This window comes from Antechinus flavipes, chromosome 1 (genome assembly GCF_016432865.1).
Source record: "Antechinus flavipes isolate AdamAnt ecotype Samford, QLD, Australia chromosome 1, AdamAnt_v2, whole genome shotgun sequence".
In the NCBI taxonomy this organism is placed as follows: Eukaryota; Metazoa; Chordata; class Mammalia; order Dasyuromorphia; family Dasyuridae; genus Antechinus; species Antechinus flavipes.
This window is the reverse complement of record NC_067398.1, coordinates 645,464,006-645,479,691: the sequence shown is the minus strand read 5'-3', so window position 1 is coordinate 645,479,691 and position 15,686 is coordinate 645,464,006.

Genomic DNA, 15,686 nt, shown 5'->3' with positions numbered 1-15,686 from the left:
GTTAGGGGTGAAAACAGAATTCTAACCTATGTCTGAGAGCTGAAGGGTAGAAGAATATAATTCACAAATGGAAGGGAAGAAAGACTATTTGAATATTTGGAGTTCTTGTTTCAAGGAAAAATATTGTGGCCCTACATATGCCACCATGTGAGTGTTCATTTGTTTAAAGACCAGAGAAAGAAGAAACATGGTTGTTGATGAATTCCTACTGAAGAGTAATGGTAGATATTTTCTATGTAACATATTCAGTAGACACTCTTTCTAGTACAAATATTCAGACATGACACAATTTCCCAAGACCTGTTGGTGACTACTATCTTATTCTACTGGTTCATATGGGAACAAATTATACATCTAAAGGAAATTTAGGAAGCATTGCAATATAGATGCTATTATTGTTACTAATACCATTTAAAAGTAAGGGATTTAGATTTGGGAAGAAGATGGTATCTGACAAAAAAAAAAAAAAAACAAAAAAACTTAGGTTTTTTTTTTTTTTTTTTTTTTTTTTTTGCTAATACACATTTATTAAATGCCTGCTATTTGCCAGGTACTGTGTTAGTAGTGGGGATATAAAAATAGGCAAAAGACAGTTCCTGCCCTCAAGTAGCTTACAATTTAATGGAGACAACAAACAAACATGTTTATACAAATAAATGACATACAGACTAAATAAGAACTAATTAAAAGAAAGGCATGAGAATTAAGAGGAGTTTAAAAAAGCTTTCTGCAGGACTTCTGGCCAAGATGGAGGAGAGGAGGCACATAGCTGTGTAGCTCCACGCTTTCTCTCACTGTCCATCTCATTACAAGCCTCTGAATTAATGCTTGACTGAAAAAAACCCCACAAATAGTTACCAAGAGAAGCCATCCTTGAGATTCGCCAAGAAAGGTTTGTTTTTGCATGAGGGCGGGGACAGTTTTAGATCGGGCGCAAGTTGTGGGCAGACAGCTGAGAGCCCGGCAGGCAGCTCACAACCGAGCAGATCGGAGCAGGGTGGGGTGTGATCGCAGCCGTCTCTGCGGAGAGAGCTTTGCTACAGGATTGGATACTTTGCCCTGGCAGCAAGTCAGCAGCCCAGCAGAGAAGCTAAAAACACAGGGCTGAAGAATACAACCCCAAACAGCTGGAGTCTCTCGGGACCTGGCCACCCCTCCCCCACAGTGTCTCAGCACGCTCTCGGATCTAAGAGCGCAGGCGCAGCACAGACTTCGCTGTCCTGTTAGGGCCTCACTGCTGCCCCGCAGTCTGCAGAGGAAGCTTGGTAATACCACCCAGCCCCTCCCCCAAAAAAGCAGACTCCAATTAGGGGTTTTTTCTTTTTTTCTTTTTGCTAGTTTGTCTTTGATTCTTCTCTGACAAAATGAGCAAAAAACTGAAGAGGACTTTAACCCTTGACAGCTTCTATACAGATAGAGAGCAGAATCTAAACCCTGAGGAGACTAAAAACAGACAGTCTTCAGGTGACTCCCCAAAGGAGGAGATCATCTGTTCCTCAGCACAGATGAACCTCATAGAAGTAATTAAAAAGGTTCTCACAAGGGAGCTAGAAGAAAAATGGGAAAAGGAGAGGGAGGCTTGGCAAGAGAGTCTGGAGAAGTCATCCCACTCATTTAAAGACAGAGTGGATAAAGAAATAAAATACTTGAAAAATAGGATTAGTGAACTGGAAACAGAAAATAGCTCTCTAAAAAACAAAATTGGCAAAATGAAAAAAAATTCCATAGAACAAAAGAACTCAATGGGACAATTAGAAAAAGATTTTTAAAAAGTGAGTGAAGAAAATACTTCATTGAAAATCAGAATTGAACAATTGGAATTGAATGACTCGAGGAGACAAGAAGAATCAGTCAAGCAAATCCAAAAAAATCAAACAATGGAAAAGAATGTGAAATACCTTCTGGGGAAAACAACAGACCTGGAAAACAGATCCAGGAGAGACAATCTGAGAATCATTGGACTCCCAGAAAAGCATGATGAAAAAAAGAGCCTGGACACTGTTTTCCAGGAAATTATCAAAGAGAACTGCCCAGAAGTCATAGAAACAGAGGGCAAAATAGACAGTGAAAGAATTCATCGATCACCTAATGAAAGGGATCCTAAAATCAAAACACCAAGGAATATAGTGGCCAAATGCCAGAACCCTCAGACGAAGGAAAAAATATTGCAAGCGGCTGGAAAAACCCAATTCAAGTATCGAGGAGCCACAATAAGGATCACCCAGGATCTAGCAGCATCCACATTAAAGGATCAAAGGGCCTGGAATATGATATTCCAAAAGGCTAAGGAACTTGGTATGCAACCAAAAAAAACTTACCCAGCTAGAATGAGCATCTTTTTCCAGGGAAGAAGAGGGACTTTCAACGAAGTAAGCGAATTTCACCTATTTTTGATGAAAAAGCCAGAACTTAACAAAAAGTTTGATCTACAAATATAGAACTCAAGAGAAATCTAAAAAGGTAAAGATTAATCTTGGGAACTATATTTCTGATATAAAGATGTATAAAGAATACATGTATACCTTGTTCTAGAAACTAGATGTGGAAAGGACATTGTACCAGAAAAAGGGTAAAGTGGGGGTACTACATCTCATGAAGAGGCAAAGGAAACCTATTATATCTGAGAGAAAGAATGGAGGGGGATGAATATAGTGGGTATCTTACTGCCTTCAGAATTGGCTTTAAGAGAAAAATTTTAGACATATTCAATTTATGGTGAAACTTCTCCCACCTCATTGAAAAGTGAGAAGGGAAAAGTGAAAAGGGAAGGAATAAGCTAAGCAGAAACGGGGAGGGAAAGGGGTAAGATAGAGGGAGGAAATCTAAGGCGGGGGGAGAGATACTAAAAAGGGAGGGCTGTGAGAAGCAAGTGGTGCTCACAAGCTTAATACTGGGAAGGGGGGTAAGGGGAAAGAAGGGAGAAAAGCATAAACAGGGGTTAACAAGATGGCAAGTAATACAGAATTGGTCATTTTAACCATGCATGTGAATGGGGTAAATTCCTCCATAAAGAGGAAGAGGTTAGCAGAATGGATTAAAAGCCAGAATCCTACAATATGTTGTTTACAGGAAACACACCTGAAGCAGGGAGATACATGCAGGTTAAAGGTAAAAGGTTGGAGCAAAATCTATGCTTCAGGTGAAGTCAAAAAAGCAGGGTTAGCCATCCTGATCTCAGATCAAGCAAAAGCAAAAATTGATCTAATTAAAAGAGATAAGGAAGGGCACTATATCTTGCTAAAGGGTAGCATGGATAATGAAGCAATATCATTATTAAACATATATGCGCCAAGTGGTGTAGCATCTAAATTCTTAAAAGAGAAATTAAGAGAGCTTCAAGAAGAAATAGACAGCAAAACTATAATAGTGAGAGATCTCAATCTTGCACTCTCAGAATTAGATAAATCAAACTACAAAATAAATAAAAAAGAAGTCAAAGAGGTAAATAGAATACTAGAAAAATTAAATATGATAGATCTCTGGAGAAAATGTAATGGAGACAGAAAGGAGTACACTTTCTTTTCAGTAGTTCATGGAACCTATACAAAAATTGACCATATATTAGGACATAAAAACCTCAAACTCAAATGCAGTAAGGCAGAAATAGTAAATGCATCCTTTTCAGACCACGATGCAATGAAAATTACATTCAACAAAAAGCCTGGGGAAAGTAGACCAAAAAATAATTGGAAACTAAATAATCTCATACTAAAGAATGATTGGGTGAAACAGCAAATCATAGACATAATAACTTCACCCAAGAAAACGATAATAATGACACATCATACCAAAATGTATGGAATGCAGCCAAAGCGGTAATAAGGGAAAATTTCATATCTCTAGAGGCCTATTTGCATAAAATAGAGAAAGAGAAGGTTAATGAATTGGGCTTGCAACTAAAAATGCTAGAAAAGGAACAAATTAAAAACCCCCAGTCAAATACTAAACTTGAAATTCTAAAAATAAAAGGAGAGATCAATAAAATTCAAAGTAAAAAAACTTGAATTAATTAATAAAACTAAGAGTTGGTTCTATGAAAAAACCAACAAAATAGACAAACCCTTAGTAAATCTGATTAAAAAAAGGAAAGAGGAAAATCAAATTGTTAGTCTTAAAAATGAAAAGGGAGAACTCACCACTAACGAAGAGGAAATTAGAGCAATAATTAGGAGTTACTTTGCCCAACTTTATGCCAATAAATTTGACAACTTAAATGAAATAGAAGAATTCCTCCAAAAATATAGCTTGCCCAAACTAACAGAGGAAGAAGTAAATATCCTAAACAGTCCCATCTCAGAAAAAGAAATAGAACAAACTATTAACCAACTCCCTAAGAAAAAATCCCCAGGACCAGATGGATTTACATGTGAATTCTACCAAACATTTAAAGAACAATTAACTCCAATGCTAAATAAACTATTTGAAAAAATAGGGATTGAAGGAGTCCTACCAAACTCCTTTTATGACACAGACATGGTACTGATACCTAAACCAGGTAGGTTGAAAACAGAGAAAGAAAATTATAGACCAATCTCCCTAATGAATATTGATGCTAAAATCTTAAATAAAATATTAGCAAAAAGATTACAGAAAATCATCCCCCGGATAATACACTATGACCAAGTAGGATTTATACCAGGAATGCAGGGCTGGTTCAATATTAGGAAAACTAGTAGCATAATTGACTATATCAATAACCAAACAAACAAAAACCATATGATCATCTCAATAGATGCAGAAAAAGCATTTGATAAAATTCAACATCCATTCCTAATAAAAACACTTGAGAGGATAGGAATAAATGGACTTTTCCTTAAAATAGTCAGGAGCATATATTTAAAACCATCAGTAAATATCATATGTAATAGGGAAAAATTGGAACCTTTCCCAGTAAGATCTGGAGTGAAGCAAGATTGCCCACTATCACCATTATTATTTAATATCGTATTAGAAACACTAGCCTCTGCAATAAGAGTCGAGAAAGATATTAAAGAAATTAGAGTAGGCAATGAGGAAACCAAACTATTACTCTTTGCAGATGATATGATGGTATACCTAGAGAACCTCAGAGATTCTACTAAAAAGCTATTAGAAATAATTCATAATTTTAGCAAAGTAGCTGGATACAAAATAAATCCCCATAAATCCTCAGCATTTTTATACATCACCAACAAAATCCAACAGCAAGAGATACAAAGAGAAATTCCATTCAGAATAACTGTTGATAGCATAAAATATTTGGGAATCTATCTACCAAAGGAAAGTCAGGAATTATATGAGCAAAATACAAAAAAAAGTTTCCACACAAATAAAGTCAGACTTAAATAATTGGAAAAATATTAAGTGCTCTTGGATAGGCTGAGCGATTATAATAAAAATGACAATACTCCCTAAACTAATCTATTTATTTAGTGCTATACCAATCAGACTTCCAAGAAAATATTTTAATGATCTAGAAAAAATAACAAAATTCATGTGGAAGAAGAAAAGATCAAGAATCTCAAGGGAATTAATGAAAAAAAAAATCAAATGAAGGTGGCCTAGCTGTACCTGATCTAAAATTATATTATAAAGCAGCAGTCACCAAAACCATTTGGTATTGGCTAAGAAATAGATTAGTTGATCAATGGAAAAGGTTAGGTTCACAAGACAGAATAGTCAACTATAGCAATCTAGTGTTTGACAAACCCAAAGATCCTAACTTTTGGGATAAGAATTCATTATTTGATAAAAACTGCTGGGATAACTGGAAATTAGTATGGCAGAAATTAGGCATGGACCCACACTTAACACCATATACCAAGATAAGATCAAAATGGGTCCATGACCTAGGCATAAAGAACGAGATTATAAATAAATTAGAGGAACATAGGATAGTTTATCTCTCAGACTTGTGGAGGAGAAAGAAAGTTGTGACCAAAGATGAACTAGAGACTATTATTGATTACAAAATAGAAAATTTTGATTATATCAAATTAAAAAGCCTTTGTAAAAACAAAACTAATGCAAACAAGATTAGAAGGGAAGCAACAAACTGGGAAAACATCTTCACAGTTAAAGGTTCTGATAAAGGCCTCATTTCTAAAATATATAGAGAACTGACTCAAATTTATAAGAAATCAAACCATTCTCCAATTGATAAATGGTCAAAGGATATGAACAGACAATTTTCAGATGATGAAATTGAAACTATTACCACTCATATGAAAGAGTGTTCCAAATCATTATTGATCAGAGAGATGCAAATTAAGACAACTCTGAGATACCACTACACACCTGTCAGATTGGCTAAGATGACAGGAAAAAATAATGATGAATGTTGGAGGGGATGCAGGAAAACGGGGACACTGATGCATTGTTGGTGGAGTTGTGAACGAATCCAACCATTCTGGAGAGCAATCTGGAATTATACCCAAAATGTTATCAAACTGTGCATACCCTTTGATCCAGCAGTGTTTCTATTGGGCTTGTATCCCAAAGAAATACTAAAGAAGGGAAAGGGACCTTTATGTGCCAAAATGTTTGTGGCAGCCCTGTTTGTAGTGGCTAGAAACTGGAAATTGAATGAATGCCCATCAATTGGAGAATGGCGGGGTAAATTGTGGTATATGAATGTTATGGAATATTATTGTTCTGTAAAAAATGACCAGCAGGATGAATACAGAGAGGCTTGGAGAGACTTACATGAACTGATGCTAAGTGAAATGAGCAGAACCAGGAGATCATTATACACTTCGACAACGATATTGTATGAGGATGTATTCTGATGGAAGTGGATTTCTTTGACAAAGAGACCTCACTCAGTTTCAATTGATAAATGATGGACAGAAGCAGCTACACCCAAAGAAAGAACACTGGGAAACGAATGTGAACTATTTGCATTTTTGTTTTTCTTCCCGAGTTATTTTTACCTTCTGAATCCAATTCTCCCTGTGCAATAAGAGAACTGTTCGGTTCTGTACACATATATTGTATCTAGGATATACTGCAACATATCTAACAGATATAGGACTGCTTGCCATCTAGGGGAAGGGGTGAAGGGAGGGAGGGGAAAAATCGGAACAGAAGCAAGTGCGAGGGATAATGTTGTAAAAAAAATTACTTTGGCATGGATTCTGTCAATATAAAGTTATTATAAAATAAAATTAAAAAAAAAAGCTTTCTGCAGAAGATAGGACTTCAACTTGGTACTTGAAGGAAGCCAGGGAAAGCCAATGGATGGGGATGTGATGGAAGAGCATTCCAGGCAAGACAGCAAGAGAAAATATTGGAAGCCCAGAAATATTTTTTCCCCAGGGAATAGCAAGAAGATCTGTGTCACCAGACTGAAAAATGCATGCTGGGGAATTAGTTATGAAAAGCTTTGAAGCCCAAACAGGATTTTACATTTTGTAGTTTATTGAGTAAGGAATGACATGGTCAGACCTGGGCTTTAGGATAATCACTGATGGCTGAATGGAAGATGGATTGTTGGTGGAAGACACTTGTGGAAGTCTGATCCACTAATATGCTATTTGAATAGTACAAAGTGATAATTGAAACAGGATGGTGGCAGTATCAGAGAAGGGGACATTCTCAAGGGAAGAGGCGAAGCTGAAGTTGACAGACCTTGACAAGAAATTGGATATGGTTGATAAGAGAGTGAAGTATCAAAGATGGCACTTAGGCTGCAAGTTTGAGGAACTGAGAGGTTGGTGTTCTCCTTGGCAATAATAAGGAAGTTAGGAGATGGGAGAGGGTTTAGGAAGAAAGATTATTAATTCAGTTTTGGACATATTAAGTTCAAGATATCTATTTGAATACAGTTTGAAATCTTTGAAAAGCATTTGGAAATGATATATTGAAGATCAGAAAATGTTAGGACAAAATAAATAGTTTTGAGAGTCATTAATCTAGAGAAATCTATAGGAGCTGATGAGATCACTAAGTGAATTAATGTAAAGAGAGAAGAGAAAAGGGTTCAGGACAGAACCCTGTGGGACACCTATTGTTAGAGGATATGATGTAGAAAAGAATCCTGCAGAGGAGATAGGTGTGATCAGATAGGAATGTTAGATAAGAATGGTGTCCAGAAAACCTAGACACAAGGGAGTATCAATGAAAAGAGAGTGACTCATACCCTCATAGTATCAAAGGTTCCAGAAAGATCAAGAAGAATAGGCTTGAAAAAAAGCCATTGTATTTGGCAAAAGACTTCACTGGTAATTTTGTAAAGAACCTCTTTCATGAGATAATGAGGTGAGAAGTCAAATTATAATTGTTTGAGAGGAGAGAAAGTGAAGGCATCTATTATAAAATCTTTTCAAGATGTTTAGCCATAAAGAGCCAAGGAGATACATTATGGTAATTAAGTGCGAATAAAAGGATCAAACTAAGGTTTTTTTGAGGATAGGGGAAACATGAGCATATTTGTAGGCATTAGAGAAAGCCAAGAGGAGGAGAAGAAAGATAATAATGGGCATGATAGAGGGGAAACAAAGGAGATGGAATAGAATGGAATCATTAGTACAGGTAGAGAGGTTAGTCTTGGTAAGAAATAAGGTGAGACAGGTGAAGGAAAGAGTGACAGAAAACATTTGAGATGAAAAAGGAAGAGGGAGTTTATAGTGAATAGTCTCATTTTTTTTTTTTTTCCTGTTAAATATAAGGCAAGGTTCTCAGCTGGGGCAGGAAAGAGCTCCAGAGAAGGTTTAGAGAAAGTCGAAAAGATTTGGAAGAGCTGCTGTGCAGAATGGGATAATGAGTTGATAAGGAAGTATAGAAAGATTGTCTAGCAGCAGTGAGGGCCCAGTTGAAGTTGTGTAACAGTTTGTGGTAAAACTGTTGAGGTCTAACTTTGGGGTACCTAAATGAAATTAGAGTTAAGGTCTAGTGGCAGGTTTGGGGTACAGATTCGGCGCAAAGGGGTCTAGTAGCGGCGCAAGTTCCCAATAAAAGCATTTATTGGCCCAGAGAGCTAGATTGATAAAAGAGGTTTATTATTGAATAAGCAAAGTTAAAGTATAGGCAAAGGTAGAGATAAGGAAGGCACTAGACAGAGGTCCAGTGGACAGAGGGTCCTCACATGGTAGCCATGTTTGGAATCTCTGCAAAGAGGTGGTTTTTTTTTTTTTTTTTTTGTAATAGGAGACTTAGCTCAAGGGGCTTTCGGGTGTAGCCCCAAAGTTGGCTCAGATCCGGGTGGGGCTGGGAACAGGTCAGATCTTCTATTGGAATTCAAAGGGACCAGGATTTGTGAGTTAAAGGGCAATTTACATTATTAACTAGGAGACGTGGGAATCTAGAAAGGAATCTTTCCCGCATCAAAACCTGTCCCAGTTTTCCCTGCATCCCCTCCAACATTCATTATTATTTTTTCCTGTCATCTTAGCCAATCTGATAGGTGTGTAGTGGTATCTCAGAGTTGTCTTAATCTGTATTTCTCTGATCAATAGTAATTTGGAACACTTTCACATGAGTGGAAATAGTTTGTTTCATCATCTGAAAACTGTCTATTCATATCCTTTAACCATTTATCAATTGAAGAATGGCTTGATTTCTTATAAATTAGAGTCAATTCTCTATATATTTTGGAAATGAGGCCTTTATCAGAATCTTTAACTTAATTTAAAAATATTTTTCCAGTTTATAGCTCCCCTTCTAATCTTGTTTGCATTAGTTTTGTTTGCACAAAGGCTTTTTTAATTTTATATAATCAAAATGTTCTTTTTTGTGATCAATAATGATCTCTAGTTCTTTGGTCACAAATTCTTTCCTCCTCCACAAGTCTGAGAGGTAAACTATACTATGTTCCTCTAATTTATTTATAATCTCGTTCTTTATGCCTAAATCATGGACCCATTTTGATCTTATCTTGGCATATGGTGTTAAATGTGGGTCCATGCCTAATTTCTGCCATACTAATTTCCAGTTTTTTCAGCAGTTTTTGTCAAATAATGAATTCTTATCCCCAAAGTTAGGATCTTTGGATTTGTCAAACACTTAGATTGCTATAGTTATTGACTATTTTATCTTGTGAACCTAACCTATTCCACTGATCGACTTCAGGTCCTTCTGACTTCAGGGCTGCGTATTTCAATTCCTTAACAAGAAAACCAAAATTCTATTTTTCTACTATTAACTCTATAAATATTGCTAAAGTCAACCTTTTTTTTTCAAAAAACTTATTTTTTGTTTTTTCTCAATAGTATTTTATTTTTCCAAATACATGTAAAGATAGTTTTTAACATTCATTTTTATATAAATATTTTATTTTATTTTATAATAACTTTATATTGACAGAATCCATGCCAGGGTAATTTTTTTACAACATTATCCCTTGCACTCGCTTCTGTTCCGATTTTTCCCCTCCCTCCTTCCACCCCTCCCCTAGATGGCAAGCAGTCCTATATATGTTAGATATAACATTCATTTTTTGCAAGATTTTATGTTCTAAATTTTTTCTCCCTCCCTTTTTTGTCTCCTTCCTCCCCAAAACAGCAAGTAATCTGACATAGGTTATACACACACAATATAAGGTTGACCTTTCTAGTTTTCCTCCTTTCAGATTTGAGATTTTTACTTTATTATTGCTCTGGCCTCTCTTTTCCCTGCCTTTCTTTTCAAGCGTATTATTATTATTATTATTATTATTTTTTGATCAGAGCTATTTTGTTGATGAAAAGAATTCCCAATGAGGAAATTAATTCTATCTATGCAGACCAACACCTGATTTGAAAACAATTCTAAGAGAGTTGCTTGAGGCACTGCGAGGTTAAATGACTTCCTAAAAATCACACAGTCAAGATGGATCAAAGAATGTGTATCCAGGTCTTCCTGACTCAGGCTGGTTCTCTATCCATCAATTCAGTCTGTCTCTTATTTTGTCCATTACATCCTTCAGGTTAAGCACCAAAATTTGTTTTTCATTTTTTGGGGATATTTTATCTTTTTTCTTCCCAAATTCTAACACCATTCAATTGTCCAACCAATTATAGTTATCATTACTCTATTAAGATTATATTGAATGAATAATTAATCATAGTTATAAAATATCTATTCTAATAATTTTACCCTCTCTATTTCTGATTGTTTCTGGCACTAAGAATGTTCTAGTTGTTCTGCTCCCAAATCATTATTTCTTTTTCTTTTTTGAGGGAGAAATTTTCTTTATTCTTTGATGATTTGTCCAATGACTTCTAGTTTCTTTCTGCTATTTTTTCCAGAAAGCTGCTAAAATGTTAGGCCTTTTTCCAGAATTGTTCAAGATATACATTTTTAAATAACCATATTTTTTTAAGGTTATACTTTCCTTTTTTTTTTCTTTTTGCAACATGGATAATAAGGAAATATGTTTTGCTTGACTTCACATGAGTATCATATTGCTTCCCTTTAACTGAAAGGAGGAAAAACTGAAGGGAAAGAAAATTTGAAACCTAATTTTAAAAAATGACTGCTATAAATAAATAAATGAAACAAAAAAGGAACAATAAGCTTTGCTGTAAAATTGATTATGGGATCAGGGCCCTTGTTTTAAGTTTAATTTTTTTTCATCTTCCATATTATTTCTGGTTTTGGTAGACAATCTTATAAGATCCAAATTCAGGATTTTTTGATAAGTAATGATTTTCCTATTGACAGAGTTTTTTTTTTTTTTTTTGGGGGGGAGGGTGTCAAAATTTAACACAGAAACATATTCCTTGGGGAGCTGAATTATAAGCTTTTCCTTGCTGGTATTCTATGAATTTTCCCAATTTGCTGTACACTATTTGTTTTTAGTATTTTGGGGAAGTTTACTTGTTCAGTTTCTTAGTCCACAGTAACTGGATTGATTCCTTTGATACTTCCTGGAAATCAAATAATTCTGAGATTCCTTCTTTTATTTGTCCAACATATTTATTACTTTTATTTTTGTTACTTTTAAGTATATTTCCAATTGAGTTATTTTCTTAGCATATTTTTCTGCTTCTCCTGTGCCTCTTCTGAGTAGCACAACACTTTATAAATCCTTATTCAGCTAGTTCCAATTATCTTTAAATTTTTTTTCTTATTGATTTATAAGCTGCTGAGTTTCTTATCTTGTGTGATTCTTTAGATACAGCCATTTCTTCTCAATTTGAGGGGGTGACTAAATCTATTTCCTTCTTTAATTACATGCTTGTGACCATTTTTTTTTTTTTTGGTCATTTCCTTTTTTATCCTGTTATCTATGCTCTTTTTGATCTCTCATCTTATGTGCCTGGCCTTTGGCTCAGCATTGAGAAAGCTGTGTCTTTCTCACAGAGCACATTTAATTTCCTTTCCCTTGATCAGGATTTCCAATCTGTAAACCTGCTATCATCACCCAGCTGGAGGAAAAAGAAATGATATGGTTCCAAGATAAGTAAGATCCTCAAGAAAAGATCACTAGAGATTCTTATGGATTTGAGTTGATGGGGGAGAGGAAGAGGAGGAGGAAGGGAGAAACTCATTGGAAACTAAAGAAAATAAGAGTACATCCCATTTGTGTGCTGGTCTATACAAGGAAATGACAACATGTGATTTTTCTTCAATAATCTGTGCTTTTGCATTTCTGAATGAGTCCTAGATAGGCTAGAATGGCAGAACTACTTCCTTGTTGTTCTTTTTTAACATGGTCTTCTAACCAAATTTCTCTCTCTCTTTCTTTCTTCTCTTCTCTTCTCTTCTCTTCTCTTCTCTTCTCTTCTCTTCTCTTCTCTTCTCTTCTCTTCTCTCTTCTCTCTCTCTCTCTCTCTCTCTCTCTCTCTCTCTCTCTCTCTCTCTCTCTCTCTCTCTCTCTCTCTCCCCATAGAATTATTTAGCTCTCTGCTTATACTTTATCTCCTCTTCTGGTTATCATTCCTATGGTAGTGGTCATCTAGATTCTTTCTTTCTCTTCTTCATAGTTAACATTTTGTTTTGTGGTACTTTCAAAGTAGCTTACTTATGTTTTACATTGGTCTCAATTCGATAATTCTGTTTCTTCTATAAAAATATGTTCACAAGCTTTTTTGTTTATTTTTCTCCAGGACAGATATCAGGATGGAAATTTTACCTTAACCTTAGAAATCCCTGAAAAAACAAAACAAAACTGAATTGTAGAGAAAGCAACACCTTTGAACAAGAAAGCAATTTAGTGATACATATGAGACAATCCATAGGAGTTAATCAGACTAAATCCATTTTGCAACATCTGAGTACTGACAATTTTCTATAAGAATCAATCAATAAGAATTTATTAAGAACTGCTATGTGCCAAGCACAACCAAATGGGAAAGATACCAAGAACATAGTGAATCCAGTAAGCCTTTCTGTGAGAACTCAGAAGTTATTACATATCAGAGGGTTTCTACATAAAAAAAAAAAAATTGCCATAAATGTGCTGCATGTAGATTAAATTTTTCAATGTTCAGTTTTTATTCAGTATCAGAGAATTCATAATGAAGAAAAAAGCTATGAATGTCATGACTGTGGTTAAGTCCTTCTGTAGAAAAATTTCTTATCAGATATTTCACACTGGAGAGAAACCATTTAAATGTAATGATTGTGGTAAAACTTTTAATTAAAAACTCCTATTTTATTGCACACCAGAGAATTCATACAGGACAGGGAAGAAATCTTATAATTGTAACAACTATGGAAAAGTCTTCCATTTGAAGTTAAATCTGAATCTCAACATGAGTGTTATCATACTAGAGATAAATCCTTTTATGATGATAACTATGGGAAAATTCTCATGTAGTTCTCAGTTCCTAACAACCATACTGGAGACAATGCCTTTAAGAGCACTCCCTCTGGAAAGGCCTTAAGCAAGAAGGTAGGACTTGTTAAACACAGCAAAACTCATACTGATGAGAAATACTTTTAGTAAAACTCCAACTGAAGGCTTTCCCATACTCATTATGCTCAAATGGCTTTTTTCATCAGTATGAACCACAATTGTGATATTTAAAGGGCTATTTGGTATTTATTCAAAATTGAAAAGTTCACACCCAAGACAAGCCTTTTAAATGTCATAATTGTGATAATGCTTTTTAGTAGAAGATCAGACCTTGGTGATCACTGGAGGTTCATAATGTTGAAAGACCATTTGAGTGTAATGAGTGTGGGAAAGTTTCCAGTCAGCATTTGGTCCTTATTCAACATCAGAGAATTTATACTGGAGAAAAATCTTTCTAAGGTAACAAATAGGAGGAAGCTTTCAGATCTGAATCATATCATGCAATAATCATAAAATTCACACTGGAGAGAAATCATATGAATGTAATTAGTGTGAGAAATCTTTCAATAATGAGTTCCTGGCTTAATCAACAACAGAGGATTCACATAAGGGAGAAACCATATGAATACAAGAACTGTGGGAAAACTTTTCATTTGGCTTGTTCAACATTAGGGAATTCATAATGGGAATAAGTCTTCTAAATTCTAAGGAAACTTTTCTTTCTTTTAAAAAAATAATTAAAAATAATTTTAATAATTTAATAACAAATAAAATTTTAATAATTTTAATAATAATATAACTAATAATGATAATTTTTCAAAATATATGCATAATTTTCAACTCTTGCCAAACCTTGTGTTCCAAATTTTCCCCTCCCTTCCCCTTATCCTCCCCACCAAGATGGCAAGTAATCCAATATATGTTAAAGATGTGCAATTCTTCTATCCATATTTCCACAAATGCTGCACAAAAAAATCAGATCAAAAAGGAAAAAATGAGAAAGAAAACAAAATGCAAGCAAACAACACAAAGAATGAAAATATTATGTTGTGATCCACACTCAATCCCCATAGTCCTCTCTCTGGCTGTGAATGGTTCTCTCCATCACAAGATCATTAGAACTGGCCTGAATCATCTCATTGTTCAAAAGAGCCATGTCCATCAGAATTGATCATTGTATAATCTTGCTGTTGCCATGTATAATGATCTCCTGGTTCTATTCACTTCACTTAATATTAGGTCATTGAAGTCTCCAGGCCTCTCTGAAATCAAAGGAAACCTTTCTTATCTTAACTGTTTCTTCCTCAATCCTGGACATATTGCTCTGTACCTGGTATGGCTTTAATATTTGTTGAGTCGAATTTGAGAGTGTAAAAATCTTCACTCAGAGTTGTAGCCTTATTCATAATAAGAAAATTCATATTGAGTAAAAGCCATGTGCAGAAACTAGGTATTGACCCACACTTAACACAGTACACCAAGATAAGGTCAAAATGGGTTCATGACCTAGGCATAAAGAATGAGATTATAAATAAATTGGAAGAGCATAGGATAGTTTACCTCTCAGACCTGTGGAAGAGGGAGGAATTTATGACCAAAGAAGAACTAGAGATCACTATTGACCACAAAATAGAAAATTTTGATTATATCAAATTGAAAAGTTTTTGTACAAACAAAACAAATGCAGACCAGATTAGAAGGGAAACAATAAATTGGGAAAACATTTTTACAGTCAAAGGTTCTGATAAAGGCCTCATTTCCAAAATATATAGAGAATTGACTCTAATTTATAAGAAATCAAACCATTCTCCAATTGATAAATGGTCAAAGGATATGAACAGACAATTCTCAGATGAAGAAATTGAAACTATTTATAGACATATGAAAATATGCTCCGAATCATTATTAGAGAAATGCAAATTAAGACAACTCTGAGATACCACTACACACCTGTCAGATTGGCTAGAGTGACAGGGAAAGATAATGT